General features: G+C 39.1%; 1 long non-coding RNA gene across 1 annotated transcript in view; it reads right to left on the bottom strand.

The window, feature by feature from the left end:
* Window positions 1-1,814, bottom strand: part of LOC119784635 — a 195,827-nt gene extending 194,013 nt beyond the window's left edge. Inside the window, exon 1 of the long non-coding RNA XR_005280954.1 lies at window positions 1,551-1,814. This is a non-coding gene — a long non-coding RNA (uncharacterized LOC119784635). The remainder of the gene's footprint in view (window positions 1-1,550) is intronic.
* Between the last annotated feature and the right edge of the window lie 10,897 nt (window positions 1,815-12,711).

Below are 12,711 nucleotides of genomic sequence, written 5' to 3'. Positions count from 1 at the left end.
TGTAATGTTCAATAAAAACAGAGCTGCCAAAGGGAATATTGCACAATTGTTAGTTTTTCTTGCATTTCTACATTTTTTTCCATTTATAAATACAGTTTTTTAATAACATTTTGCAACCACAGACTACCGTTTTAGAAAAATTAAACATGTTATCTTTTCAATTTGTTATTGAGGAATTAAAATGCTCAGAAAAAAAAAACGTTTCTGAAAAATAAGTATGCAATTTAAAACTTTTCCCTTGTGATTAAAAAAATATTGTTGTACATGTAAAATTCTGATATATATTTTTTATTGCTTTATTTACCGGTAATTATTTTTTGCTTAATTTTAATCCTCACATCAAAAAGACACACTTTTAAAAAGCTCAAAGGAAGAAAAAAATATAAGGTCACACCTGATTGAATAAAGAATTATTACACTGTAATACATGATTTGACTGTAGAAAACAGGTGTTAAAGTATAGCAAAATTTTTGCAAAAGTTGTCAAAGAAGGCCTTTTGCTTTGTACAGCAGATCTGCACTTTTCAGCACACAGGGAAATCCACAAACACACACACATTCTCAGCTGGTAGGACTGAACAACAAAAAAGAATGCGTACATCAATACAGCTTTATATTTTGTTTGCTCTGACAGCTTTTAACACTTACTCTTCCATATGTAAATAAGCCAAGTCTCTCCCACTCCCAATTGTGAAGAAGTGATATGAAATGCTGAATATAAATGATTGAGAATGATTGATAGACCTTCCCACTCACTACCCACCACAAAGATAGAAATCCAGACAGACATATGCATCTCTCACTGCTTCCATGCATTTATTTTCTGTCTGTAGGTCTCTCAATCACTTGTTACTCCCCTCAATCACGCAGTCAAGCACACAAAAAAATGCCAATAATCATTGGCATCATTATATTTTTTACAGTAACTAGATCTGTATTTTGATACAACGTGTGCAGTGTCGATATCACTATGGTTCTAAAGCATAATGGGCCTCAAATGGCTGAAAATATCTACAATATTTGTCTCCTTGTTACTCATGTTTAAATGCGGTCAAATTTTTTTTTTTTGAAGTGTAGCTGTTCCTTCAGTACATGAATTCTGCAGACTACAGTACAGCAAGCCAGTATGATAAAACTCTGAGTTTTAATAAGCAAATGAAACCATTTTAAATACCTGTCAAAGTTGTTTTATACTGAGCCTCATCATGCAACAAGTAATTAATGAAACCTCCAAATCCACTCTGCAGAAAGCCTAAATAAATGCTTAATTATCCCTACAATTGTGCAATGCATCAAATTTATTTGCATCTCAACTAGGCTCTGAATTTAGACCCTTATCCAAGATGGCCGTCTTCACGCTGTGGCCTCTTTAGACACATGAATACAGACAGTGCACAGGTCCAATATTACAGGAACACAGACTTAATGGTGAACATATAAACAATTATGGACAATGCCTGAAATAAACAAGCAGCAGGAAGAAACCTCTTACAGTATAAAGGCATGCTGGTGGATCCGAACGCCAAATATCAACAAAAGAAGGTATTTACCCGACTGTTTCCATCCGTTCCCTTTCCCCAATGCCAGACTGGCCAGGTGTGTGTATGTCAGTGTGTGAGCTACTGTTGAAGGGACTGTGTGTGATTTCTTTCAGACAGGAGACTGGGAATGGGGTAGAAGCCATTACGCTGGGAGAATCACCCAGAGCACCCCGAAATGAGGGGCAGGGGCCTGTCAACGAGCACAGGGTGGGAGCGTGTGCTTCTGTGTATGTTTGTGTGTGCAGGCAGGGTCCAGCCGGTGACCTTCTTTCAATGAGCCCCCCCATGATTTATTTACTGTGCCCTTATCCAACCTCTCTCTCTGCACACATACGGACAGATGATTTCTAGTATTTCGGTGATAAGGTAGAATCTGCAAATGTGGCTTTCCACCCCCCCTTCCCCCCCGCAGCCCCTCACTTGGGACAGGACAGGCAGGAGAAAATGGTGTTTGGTACGAGGAGAACAGATCTGTCACCCTATCTCACACTGCAGTAGCATCTTATTTTCCTCTCCATTTCTCTGCTCCTTCTGTCCTGTTCTCATTTTAGCTCCTTCGACAGAGCCAATGTCTGCCTCTCACCCTTTCCTCTCCCATCCTCACCCTCCCTCTGCCTCTGCCTCCCCCCCTCACATTTTGTACTGCCTAGACTGGCAAGTCTAGATCCCATCTACCGCTTTGGCTCTCTCTCTGTTTCACTCTTTCCTTCAGTCACACACTCAAACACACTTCTTTCTCTTCTTCTCTCATTCATTTGTTTCTTGTCTCCCTCACTTCCCTTCACTCTCCATCTCAGTATAAGAGGGGGGTGGGGTCTAGCTGTCGTGGAGCGAGATGAATTTCTGATTGCTGTTGGGCACCACAGAGCAATCTCATTGGTCAGAATAAGGCAGAAAGGAGAGGCAAAGGCTGCAGGAAAAAAGAAAGGACGATTTTTTTCATTGGCTGCGTATGAACATAATTGCCCCCCTCGTTTCCTTCGCCGCCCCTACTTTTTTTTCCAGCAAAGCAGCAGCATGTTATAATTTGAACCACCGGAGCCAATTATGCAGATTAGCTTGCCCCAGGTTGACCAATGACCTTCTCTCCCCCCGTTTACATTTGTTTACAATATGTAAATTACCCCTGGGTTCAAAAACGCTGTGGAGGGTGTCAAAACACCTTTAGACTAATATTGCAATGGCACAAAAATAGCCCCCTCCACCCTCCCACACTCACTGACTACCTACACAAGCCTCACATCATGTGAGTGCAAATGAAAGAGAAAACCTAACACAGCATTTTATTAGAGGTGTTCAATAAAAAGCAGTTTTTTTAAGTAATCAATACTTCTAATTTTTATAAACATCTAAGGCAGGCATCCCCAAACTCGGTTCTTGAGGGCTGCTGTCCTGCAGGTTTTAGAGGTTTCCTTGCTCTAGCACAGCTGATTTTAATTCAAAGCTGATTAACAGACTTTTACTCTACTACAATCGTTATAATCAGCTGTGCTAAAGCAGGGAAACCTCTAAAACCTGCAGGGCAACGGGCCTCGAGGACCGAGTTTGGGGATGCCTGTTCTAAGGTTAAAAGAACGTAATTAGATGCATAATGAACTTAAATATTTTCAAGTGTTTTTTATTATCTTTCTGCTCTTTCCATTTCTCACTTTTCGAGTTCATCCGCCAAAGTCTCCCGCTTTTCAGAAACACTCCTCCTTTCCAAGACCCATTCCCACCGCCTATCTACCTCCCCCTTGGTACAGAGATGGAAGCTTGTCTGTCTAATTAGCTGTATGGTTTACCTTGGCTCAGTGGGGCCTGGCTGCCTTAGCTGGGTTTAAACAGGGAGATGGACGGACTGAAACGCTGAAACTCTAGACTGTAATTAGAGACAGGCTCACTGAGGGCACACCGCTGCTGACACAGAGCCTCTGTTCCACCATGTGTGCTCACACACACATACACTGAGTAAAGCTTGGACGAAAGACACACACACACATCGGCCTGTCTATTAAATATACACAAAACACCTGTAAATTAGAGGTCTGGGCATTGGGGGACCCACCCATCTGTAGATGGCCGCCGTCATATAAAACATGTGAAGCGTAAGCATGCTCACATGAAAAAACGACCCTGCACTTAAGAGTTCATAACATACATGATTGTTAAAAGTTAACCTTTTAGTTCTTCTTATCTCAAATCTTGTTTTAAGCCTACTAAACTGTATAGGAGCAAGATTTCCAAAATGCATTTATGTCTTTTGCTGTGCACTCATTCTTCTTTTAATGAGACTGTCCAGCTTTTTCAACCATCCCATTGCAAGATTTATGACTTCTTTCTTTTGATTTTTTTCCCTCCCCTCCTCCATCTCTCTATACTATTTGTTTTAAAGCCTATTTCTATTTTCTGCAGCTGGTCATGCCGCCACCAAAACCCAGCCAAAGACAACACACATAGCCAATGCCACACACATGAGTGTGTAGCAGGTCTGCTACTGGTGTAACTGTGCTGCAAGTGTGGTGTTTATTCTCCACAAAGTTAACTTAATCACAACAAGGAACAAAGAGACAGAGCCAATCAATGAAGTTCATTAATGAAAACTGAAATGCATTTTATTCTTTTCTAATTACACGCATTGTGGCTCATAATTGAGCTGGTGTATCAGGCCAGAGATTAATTCACATTTGTGCATCTCTCTCGTTTTTTTGTGTGTATGTGTGCATGGCGGATGTGTGTGTTTGTGATTAAGCAAAAGTGAGCATAGAAACCAGAAAGCAACGAGTAAAGAGCTGGATGTTGAAAAAAAGGGAGAAAGAAGCTGACAGCAGGCAGAGAGAACTGTGAAAGGGTGAAAAACGAGAGATGAAAAAAGAAGCAACACTATGTATTACCTCTGTTTTGCTGATGTTACACTGCCCCCTTTTGTTCATGGTCACAACCTGCATCTTAAACTGAACTGTGGCAAAACAATGTGCATAGCTTTGATTTGATTTCATAGTTAGACAGAATAAATAAGATTTGCTTGGATTCAATAACCTCTTAAAGGAAAGATCTTGACAGTGAACTCATCAGTGAAGTCATAGTCATCAACAGGATACAAATGTGAAATTAGACTAAACATTTTTGATTTTCTTTTTTCCTTTAAGCTTCCGTTCCTTTTATCTGTCTAAAAATCTAGTGTCTTGTCATAAAGCCGCGTCAGAACACCAGCCCCTCTGTTACATTTCATTGCTAAGTTGTCACTGTAGTTGTGGAGATTAAAGTGGACAGTTCTGAAGAGAGCTCACACTTGTAGGTGTCACCATGTTTTAATGTGCTATGACAGCAACACAGCTCTGTCATCAGTGCTGTTCATAAAGAAAGTAGAAACAAGTAATACTCTTTTAGGCGCAGCATGCTCCCAATCAGACAAATGTTGATTAGAGAAAAGGTAGATACTGTTTATACTCGTCTCTGTTTGTATGTGTACAGTTTGGCATCCAGCCCTAACTGCCCTACAATAACAAATGTTCCAGCCTCCTGATTGGGCAATTAAAGGCAGCAGGGGCACTGTGTTCATGGGTTAAAGTGTGACATCCATCATCTGAAACAATCGGGCCCAACCAAAGAGAAGTGTGTGCATGTGTGTGTGGGTTTGTTTTGAGTATACTCACTGCCTTAAACTACCACAAGCCCCCCTGTGTCTCCAGAACAACTGCATGAAATCAAACATACAACACCTTATTCCCTGGTGAGGAATCAGAACCCCTCCTCCACAGAAACACCACAACCAATTGATTAAACTAGGCAAGGATTAGTTTCCTGTGCCAAGGTGTGTTAGCGCTTCAAAAGTAAAAGTTTCAAAACTACTTTACCCAATATACCACTGCTACTGTATAGCTTTAATGCAAGTCCTTTTAATAAGAAACAAGGAAAAGTGCCAGCTGTAAGGAATATGGTGTAAGCACTCTTAAACCAAGTTGTTGCTTTGTGTGGTTGGTCAGCTCGCTGAAAAGGAGAAAAACAACTCCACATTACCATAACTCACTGAGAAGAAATAGTTTTGTAGTCTGGAAATACTTGCAGTTGTAGAATATGCAGACCATCCATTCATCCATCCATCTTCTGCTGCTTATCTGTCCGAGCAGTCTGGTGTTGCATCCTTGACAGGTTGCCATTCCATCACAGGACAACACATAGACATACAACCACAAATACTCAAACATAAGAGCAGTTGGTAGACAAAAAATAACTTAGTTGATTCTTTTTGGGAGTACCAGGAAAGTACCAACACACATACAGGGAAAGCATGCACATTCAGCACAAAAAAAATCCTAGGCCAGGAATCTAATGCAATATTTTTATTTTTCTGGACTGCCTTGCACCAAATTGCACCACAGTCCAACCGCATGTCCACAGTGTGGATGCGGAAACCAACAGATGGCTACTCATGATTTTAGGATAAAATACTACAGTTGCAAACCTTACTGCAGGCTAGCTAATAGAGAAAAAAGCCAGACTTACTAATAATCTCATACCTACTTACTATACTGGTATCGCTAGGTAGAGGACAAACCAAGAAAATAATGTAACAGTCTGGTCCAGAAGTCTGTCTACTGCTGCTTAGTTTGTCCTGCAACCCCAGGGTTGTGAGTTCAACCCCCGGCTCTGGCTTTCAGTGTCATTGTGTTCTTGGGTAAGACACTTCACCTGCATTGCCTTCTCATGGTAGTCGGAGGGACTGGTGGTGCCAGTGTATGGCAGACTCACTTCTTTCAGTGAGCACCAGGCCAGTTGTGGCTAAAATGTAATGTGTTTGTGTGTGTGTGTGTGTGTGAATTACTGAATGTAATGTGAAGGACTTTGGCCAAATCTTCCGACTTGAAAAAGTGATATATAAGTGCAGGCCATTTATATTCATAAATCTAAATAGTATTATAACTGCAACAATTAATGCTGCATAATTTGAGGATTTTTTTTAGTTTTAACATATGGTGCCTGACAAAAGTTATGTGAAAATATAATGAATGTTTATCTTACTGCAAGGATCTTATAACAGCCAATGCATGTTGAAGTTTGGTACCTGAACTTATTAAGTGCTATACAATTTAGAGAAACTAAAAGCCTAAATCAAAATTCTATTAACCCTTAACTCAAGCCTGAGAAAAATTTGAAGAACTTAACTTCTCCAAATTAAAAAATCCAGATGTGACATATCATTATCCATTTTAGAGGATATAAACATTCTTGGTTTGATATACCAGTAACAGGGTATGTGAAAATGTGCAGCTGCATCTCACTTATTTGCAATTGGAAAAAGTGAAGATTCCCAATTTCACATCTGCTGGACTTACACTCAGTATCAATTTCAGGCTTTTGTGTATTTTCATGCTGTATTTAATGTTTAAAATGTTATTTTAACAGATCACAACTGCACCTGTAAAAACATGCAGTCATTTCAGAATAAGGTGGACAGTATTTTAAGCTTTTAAAATTAATTCCAGGGTTTTCTTTTTTTCCAAGAATTAATAGTAGTGAGTCGACATCTCACAGATTCCTGTGTAGGAGCAGAGCCAGAAAGTGTAAGAGCTGATCAGAAAACCCCAAAACCAAAATCGAAGATATAAGGAGGTTCTAACCAAAATATTGTGTTTGTGTTATAGGTAATATGTCTGATAAGCAGTTTTTTTTTTTTTTTTTTTTTAACCAGCATTTCTTTATGCAGTAAAGCAGGGGTCTTCAACATTTTCAAGACCAAGGACCCCCAAACTGATGGTGAGATGAAGCGAGGACCCCCTAATTATATATATAGGATGAAATTGTGTTATATCAAAATGGTCCTATAGTCACTCTATAACAGATGGAGCGATGTAATGAAAGTAATTTCACCCTGGGATTATCAAAGTATTTCGGATTCGGATTCCTGGTTGATGGGACAGGTGTTGTGAATGAAACGGTGCCGAGCTTGAAAGAGCTGCTGTGTGTCGCTGAATGTGTGCATTGATGACTCAAAAGTATCTCCTCCCAAATTCTCATTAGGTGTGAATGGTTGTTTGTCCTGTTTGTCTTTCTGTCTTGCCCTGCAAAGGACTGGCGACTTGTCCAGGGTTTACCCCGCCTCTCGCCTGATGAAGATAGGCACCAGCATCCCTCGCGACCCAGCTTGGGATAAAGCGTGTCAGAAAATGGATGGAAAAAATTGCAGGGGGGAGAATAAAAAAAAGTCTAATCAATCAAAACTTTCGCGACCCCCATGCAGTACCGGCGTGGACCGCCTAGGGGTCACGGACCCCCTGTTGAAGACCTCCGCAGTAAAGTATCAAAGAAACAATTGAAACTTAGAAACAGGCAGGACACTAAAACAAAACTATATACGGTTTTGCATGGAAGCTTAAATACCAACCATTAAAGACAGCCCCATTTTGAGGCAATCGCTGAATTTAGTTTTCTGTAATATTCAATCAGACTTCTGCACCTGCTTATAGGCATATCAATTCACTGCACACAAGTAAGCCACTTTAATTTGTCTAGGACAGTTTGTTTTAAAATATTTTTTTAACAATACAGATATTTCACAAAAATATCAATCAGCTGTTTTTATGGACATTTTTTGGTTTATTTGAATTCTAATGTAAATTTACCCTTTCTTTGAATGGGAGGTTATTTGAACTTTCAAGCACTTTAAGGTATATATATGCTCTTTTTTCCTGTTTTGTGGCATTGTGAGTTTTTTTGTTTGTTTTTGGCAGGAAGGAGGATGAAGAGAGAAGAATAAGACATGCTCTAAATGGCCCTCGGCTGGGAATCAAATCAAGGGAAGTTGCATTGAGGAATGCACCCTCAGCATGTGGCACCCTAAAACATAAGGTTTTCAAGTATGATACCTCTCTGACATTGGATGACAGTTAAAACACTCTTTTTAGGTCCATCTGTGTCAAGAATTGGCTGAAAACAAAGAAATCCATGGGCTTGATGTGTACTCAAGTGTCTTAATCTTAGCTGTGTGTGTTAAAAAGTTCTTCCAAGAAAAAAAAAAAAAAAGAAAGTAGTCACATAAGCCATTATACTAATTTGACAAGTTGTCTTTTTGGTATGCAAAAGATGTACTATATTTAAAAACAGTCATGTTTCTGGCTTAGCATATTTCCAAGGAGTACTTATACTTTAGCATGTAGAAATGAAGCTCAATATCAAAGCATAGTCTTAGTCTTAGCTTTTGATTGTCTAAGAGCATAATTAATATAGCAGCTAATCCAGCATGCCATCTAGTCAACCCAGAAATGTCCAATCGAATTTACTGTTTCAGTTCCAGTTTGAAGCTTCTCAAAGCCTCAGTCCGCAGCTGCAGCTTTGAGACCACTCAGTGAGGCACTAATCATGACACCATTACCTAAGAAAACACTGAGAATTAGTCAGATGTGGAAAACTTGTGCTTTTCCATAGAGGTTTTGTTTAGTTAATTCCCAGTTGACAACCAAGTGCTCTGCTTGCCTGGAGAAAAACTTACTTGAGAGCGAGAGATTACTTTTTATCTCTAATTAATGCAGCTTATTTACATAGCTCACCAAGTCATAATATATGCTAATATGCATTTACATTTGAGAACGCTGTCTTGGCAGTTAATGTGGCCTAAATATGTCTGTTAAATTATTTTTACATTATTTTAAGAATTATTTTCGTGTTTCATACTTTCCATTTCTTCTAAGAATCAATCTTTGTCCTGTGATTTTTCTATGAACTGCAGATGGAATGCATTATACCGATAACATATAATCAGAAGCATATCTTAGTTTAGAGTTAGATAAGGTTGATTCAAATAAAAACAATAAAAAAAATGCTGAAGTGGATTAAACTAATGTACGGACCACAAAACAATGTCTAAGTAGTTTATTTATCACCTAGTGTGAGGACACACGAGTATGCATTTAGATTCTTACTGCACAGTTAAGTGAAGCCGTTTAACAGAACAAGAATGTATGTATTTTTTGTGCATCCTTAAAAGCAATGAACTGCTAAAAAGCACAACAACCTCTCTTGGTTTAGTAAATATCCTCAATGTTCTGGTCTTTGGAAAAACAAACAAAAAAAAGTCTAATTTTTTTAATTGTTGAGCTACTTCTAACAGAAGTTTTATTGTTAACACCCTCATTAAGTGCATTGAAAAATAAGTCAGTCAGGGAAATCAGGGAAATGCAGCAGCATAATGTTCTGGTTGGAAGCCATTCTTGCCTCAGCTCTTTAACTTTATTCTTAACTGATAGACAAGCATAAAATATGCTGTAAAATAAAGGGGAAATTATTAATGCTTTTCAATTTCATATAAGCAACTCACATTGTCAAAAGCATTGGTATCAGGACAGCATATTTTTGCCCCTTTATAAATAATTTTGTAAACAATGTATTTGTCTGTAAAAGTTATTTGATAGTAAACAAAGTATACCTGTCTGTGACTTAATCTCAGAATAAATAAGAGTTTTCTGAAGGTTTCAGAAGTGTGTTACAGTAGGGCTTCCATCCCATGGCCCCTTAAATAACATCAGCTGCTGACAGGGACCCCATCTGCAAATCCACAGACAGTACTACAAAATATCCATACATCCATTTTCCGTCACTCTTATCCCAGCCTGGGTCGCAAGGGTTGCCAGTCTATCGCAGGGCAACACAGAGACAAACATGACAAACAACTATTCACGCACACACTCACACCTAACGACGACCTAGAGAATATTTTTTAGGAAATATGAATATTAAATTACTATACATACATTCCTGTTCTATTAAACACACCATGATGGACAAACGGACTGGACTGCAGACGGGGCCTACAGAAAACCGAATATATTCATAATGTTCCGGTAAACTCTAACAAAACAGGGTGTGCAGGTGGCGCAGTGGTTGGCGCGCACGAGCTATGTACTCTCATACCCCCTTTCCTGTCAGCCTACTGTAGAAAAAATGGTCAATGGAGGGCACTAATGTGCCACCCCACTCACCAAATGATCTTAATTAAGACATAAAAAATCAAATAGATTAAATTATAAAATAGAAAATATTTTGAAATATATTTATATATTTTTTTGATGTTCTAAATTAATATTTAATCTTCAATGAGGGGTACAGGTTTTTCATTTGTCGTCGGCTTGGTTACATATTTCCGGCCAAGGGTGCAAAAAATCTTTGGCGATACACTCTTGTTAAAAGTCATACTTGTGAAGTAGTTCCTCTGCAATGCAAAAGGATAGGAGAGCTCAGGGCACATGAGAGGTGTGCCCCGAAGTGGCAGGAACTGTCTTCACAGTTATAGTGTGGCTGATTGACAGGTTAAGTTGCGGAAGGGAAATCCCTTAAAGGATATACTTCTATTTTAAGTTATAGCCCCCCCGGAGAAAACGCCACCAACCACCACTGTTCAATTTGCTAGGGTGCCAATAGATTGGACTATGGAGCAGTGGATGAGGGGCATATGGTCAGATGAGTCCAGATTTACCCTCATCTGGAGGGAGGGTGCATAAGAGTAGGAAGAGAGGCATGTAATGTCTAGAGCCCAGTGTACAAACCTGTGGGGACAGTGCTACAATTTGTGGTAGCAACAGTTGGTCAGGTCAAGGTTCAGCAACAGTATATGTTCAAAGAATAAGGTCAGAGGACTAGCTGAATATATTGAATGACCCAGTAGTTTTATCAATAATTTTTTTAATTGTGAAAAAGTGTTTAAGGGAGTATGAAACATCATTTTTGCACATGGATTGGCCACCACAGAGTCCAGGCATGAACCCTATTGAGAATCTTTGGGATGTTCTAAAGAAAGCTTTACGCAGCAGTTACACTCTACCATCTTCAATGCAAGACCTTGCCTGAATGCAACAATGGTTGGAAATAAATCTTGTGACATTTCAGAGGCTTTCCAAAACAAGGCTGAAACAAATGTTACCATAGCTAAAGGGGCTATGATGAAATACTGTAGTGTACGGCCTTTTTCTTTGTTGGCAACTTTTTTTTTTTTTTTGGCATGGCAGTGTAGGTTCAACAGCCCTGTTCAATCTGCTATCTAAAAATGTCAGGAATACAGCACAACTCCAAAACCCAAAGTTGTCCAAATAGATGACAGGCCGTAAAATAAAGGATTAATCAGAAGGAGCCAATGCGGCTCACGGAAACTTTAGAGAAGGTGCAGAGATCCAACATCTCTTTTGGAATATTCCCCCCCCCCCCCCCCCCCCCCAAAACACAACACATATTTTACTTCCCAAAGGTGATCTTTATGAAGAGGCAAGAAGAAAAGCATTATTGAAGCCTTAAATCAATTCTTAAATTAGCCAAACACTGTGTAGGCAAGCAAAGCATGCAGTAGAAGGTATGTCTGTCAGATGTAAAAGAAAAATTACTTTCCATCTACATGCCAAATCCCACATGTGGCACACAGCTGCCCTAATGTTTTTTTCTTTATCAAAAAAGATCTACTTCAGTCAAGTTATTTTAGATGATGTAATCCTGAGTGTGAGACAGTCATTTCAACACACCATTTAGCCATTCTTTTTGAAGAGAAAAGTTACATTATAGCAGAGTTCAAACTGTAAGATGTCATTAATAATAGCATGGTTAACATTAGTAATTGTACATAGGATTATCTGCAAGTATACCTTAGAAAATAGACCCCTACCTTTGGTTTTGAGATGTCAAAAAAGGCTGTCAATGTATTAGAATCCAGTATGTTTAATAGCAGATTAGAAAAACTAAATGGGAGAAATAGCAAGGAGACATCTACGACCCCTCACACCCCCACCATGGACTTGTCTCCTTGCTGCCCTCTGGGAAGAGGCTTCACAGCATTCGTTGCAGGTCCAGCAGGTTCTGCTTCTTCCCCACTGCCATCAGAATCTTGAACTGTTTTGAAACTCTAAATCAAGACTCTGCATCACACTTGAAAACATCATATTTGCACTACCAAAGTGGCTGATTTTTTTTTCATAAACCCCTTTAAACAGAACACAACTCAATGTTCTACTGCATTTTGCACCAAATTATTTATTTTGCACTGTATTGAACCTTTCCATATCAAAGCCTTTTGCACCATTGCTTTTAAATAGTTTTTTTTCCCCCCTGCACTGTTTACATTCTTAGGACGTAGAATTAGGGCCTAGGTTAGAGATTTTTTTTTAAATGTTAATTTTGAGAATAAAATCGTAACTTTACGAGAAAAAAGTTGCAA

This window comes from Cyprinodon tularosa, unplaced genomic scaffold (genome assembly GCF_016077235.1).
Source record: "Cyprinodon tularosa strain WSP-4 unplaced genomic scaffold, ASM1607723v1 ctg23, whole genome shotgun sequence".
Taxonomy (NCBI): domain Eukaryota; kingdom Metazoa; phylum Chordata; class Actinopteri; order Cyprinodontiformes; family Cyprinodontidae; genus Cyprinodon; species Cyprinodon tularosa.
The sequence above is the reverse complement of the archived record's forward strand: the minus strand, read 5'-3'. Positions and strand labels throughout refer to the sequence as shown.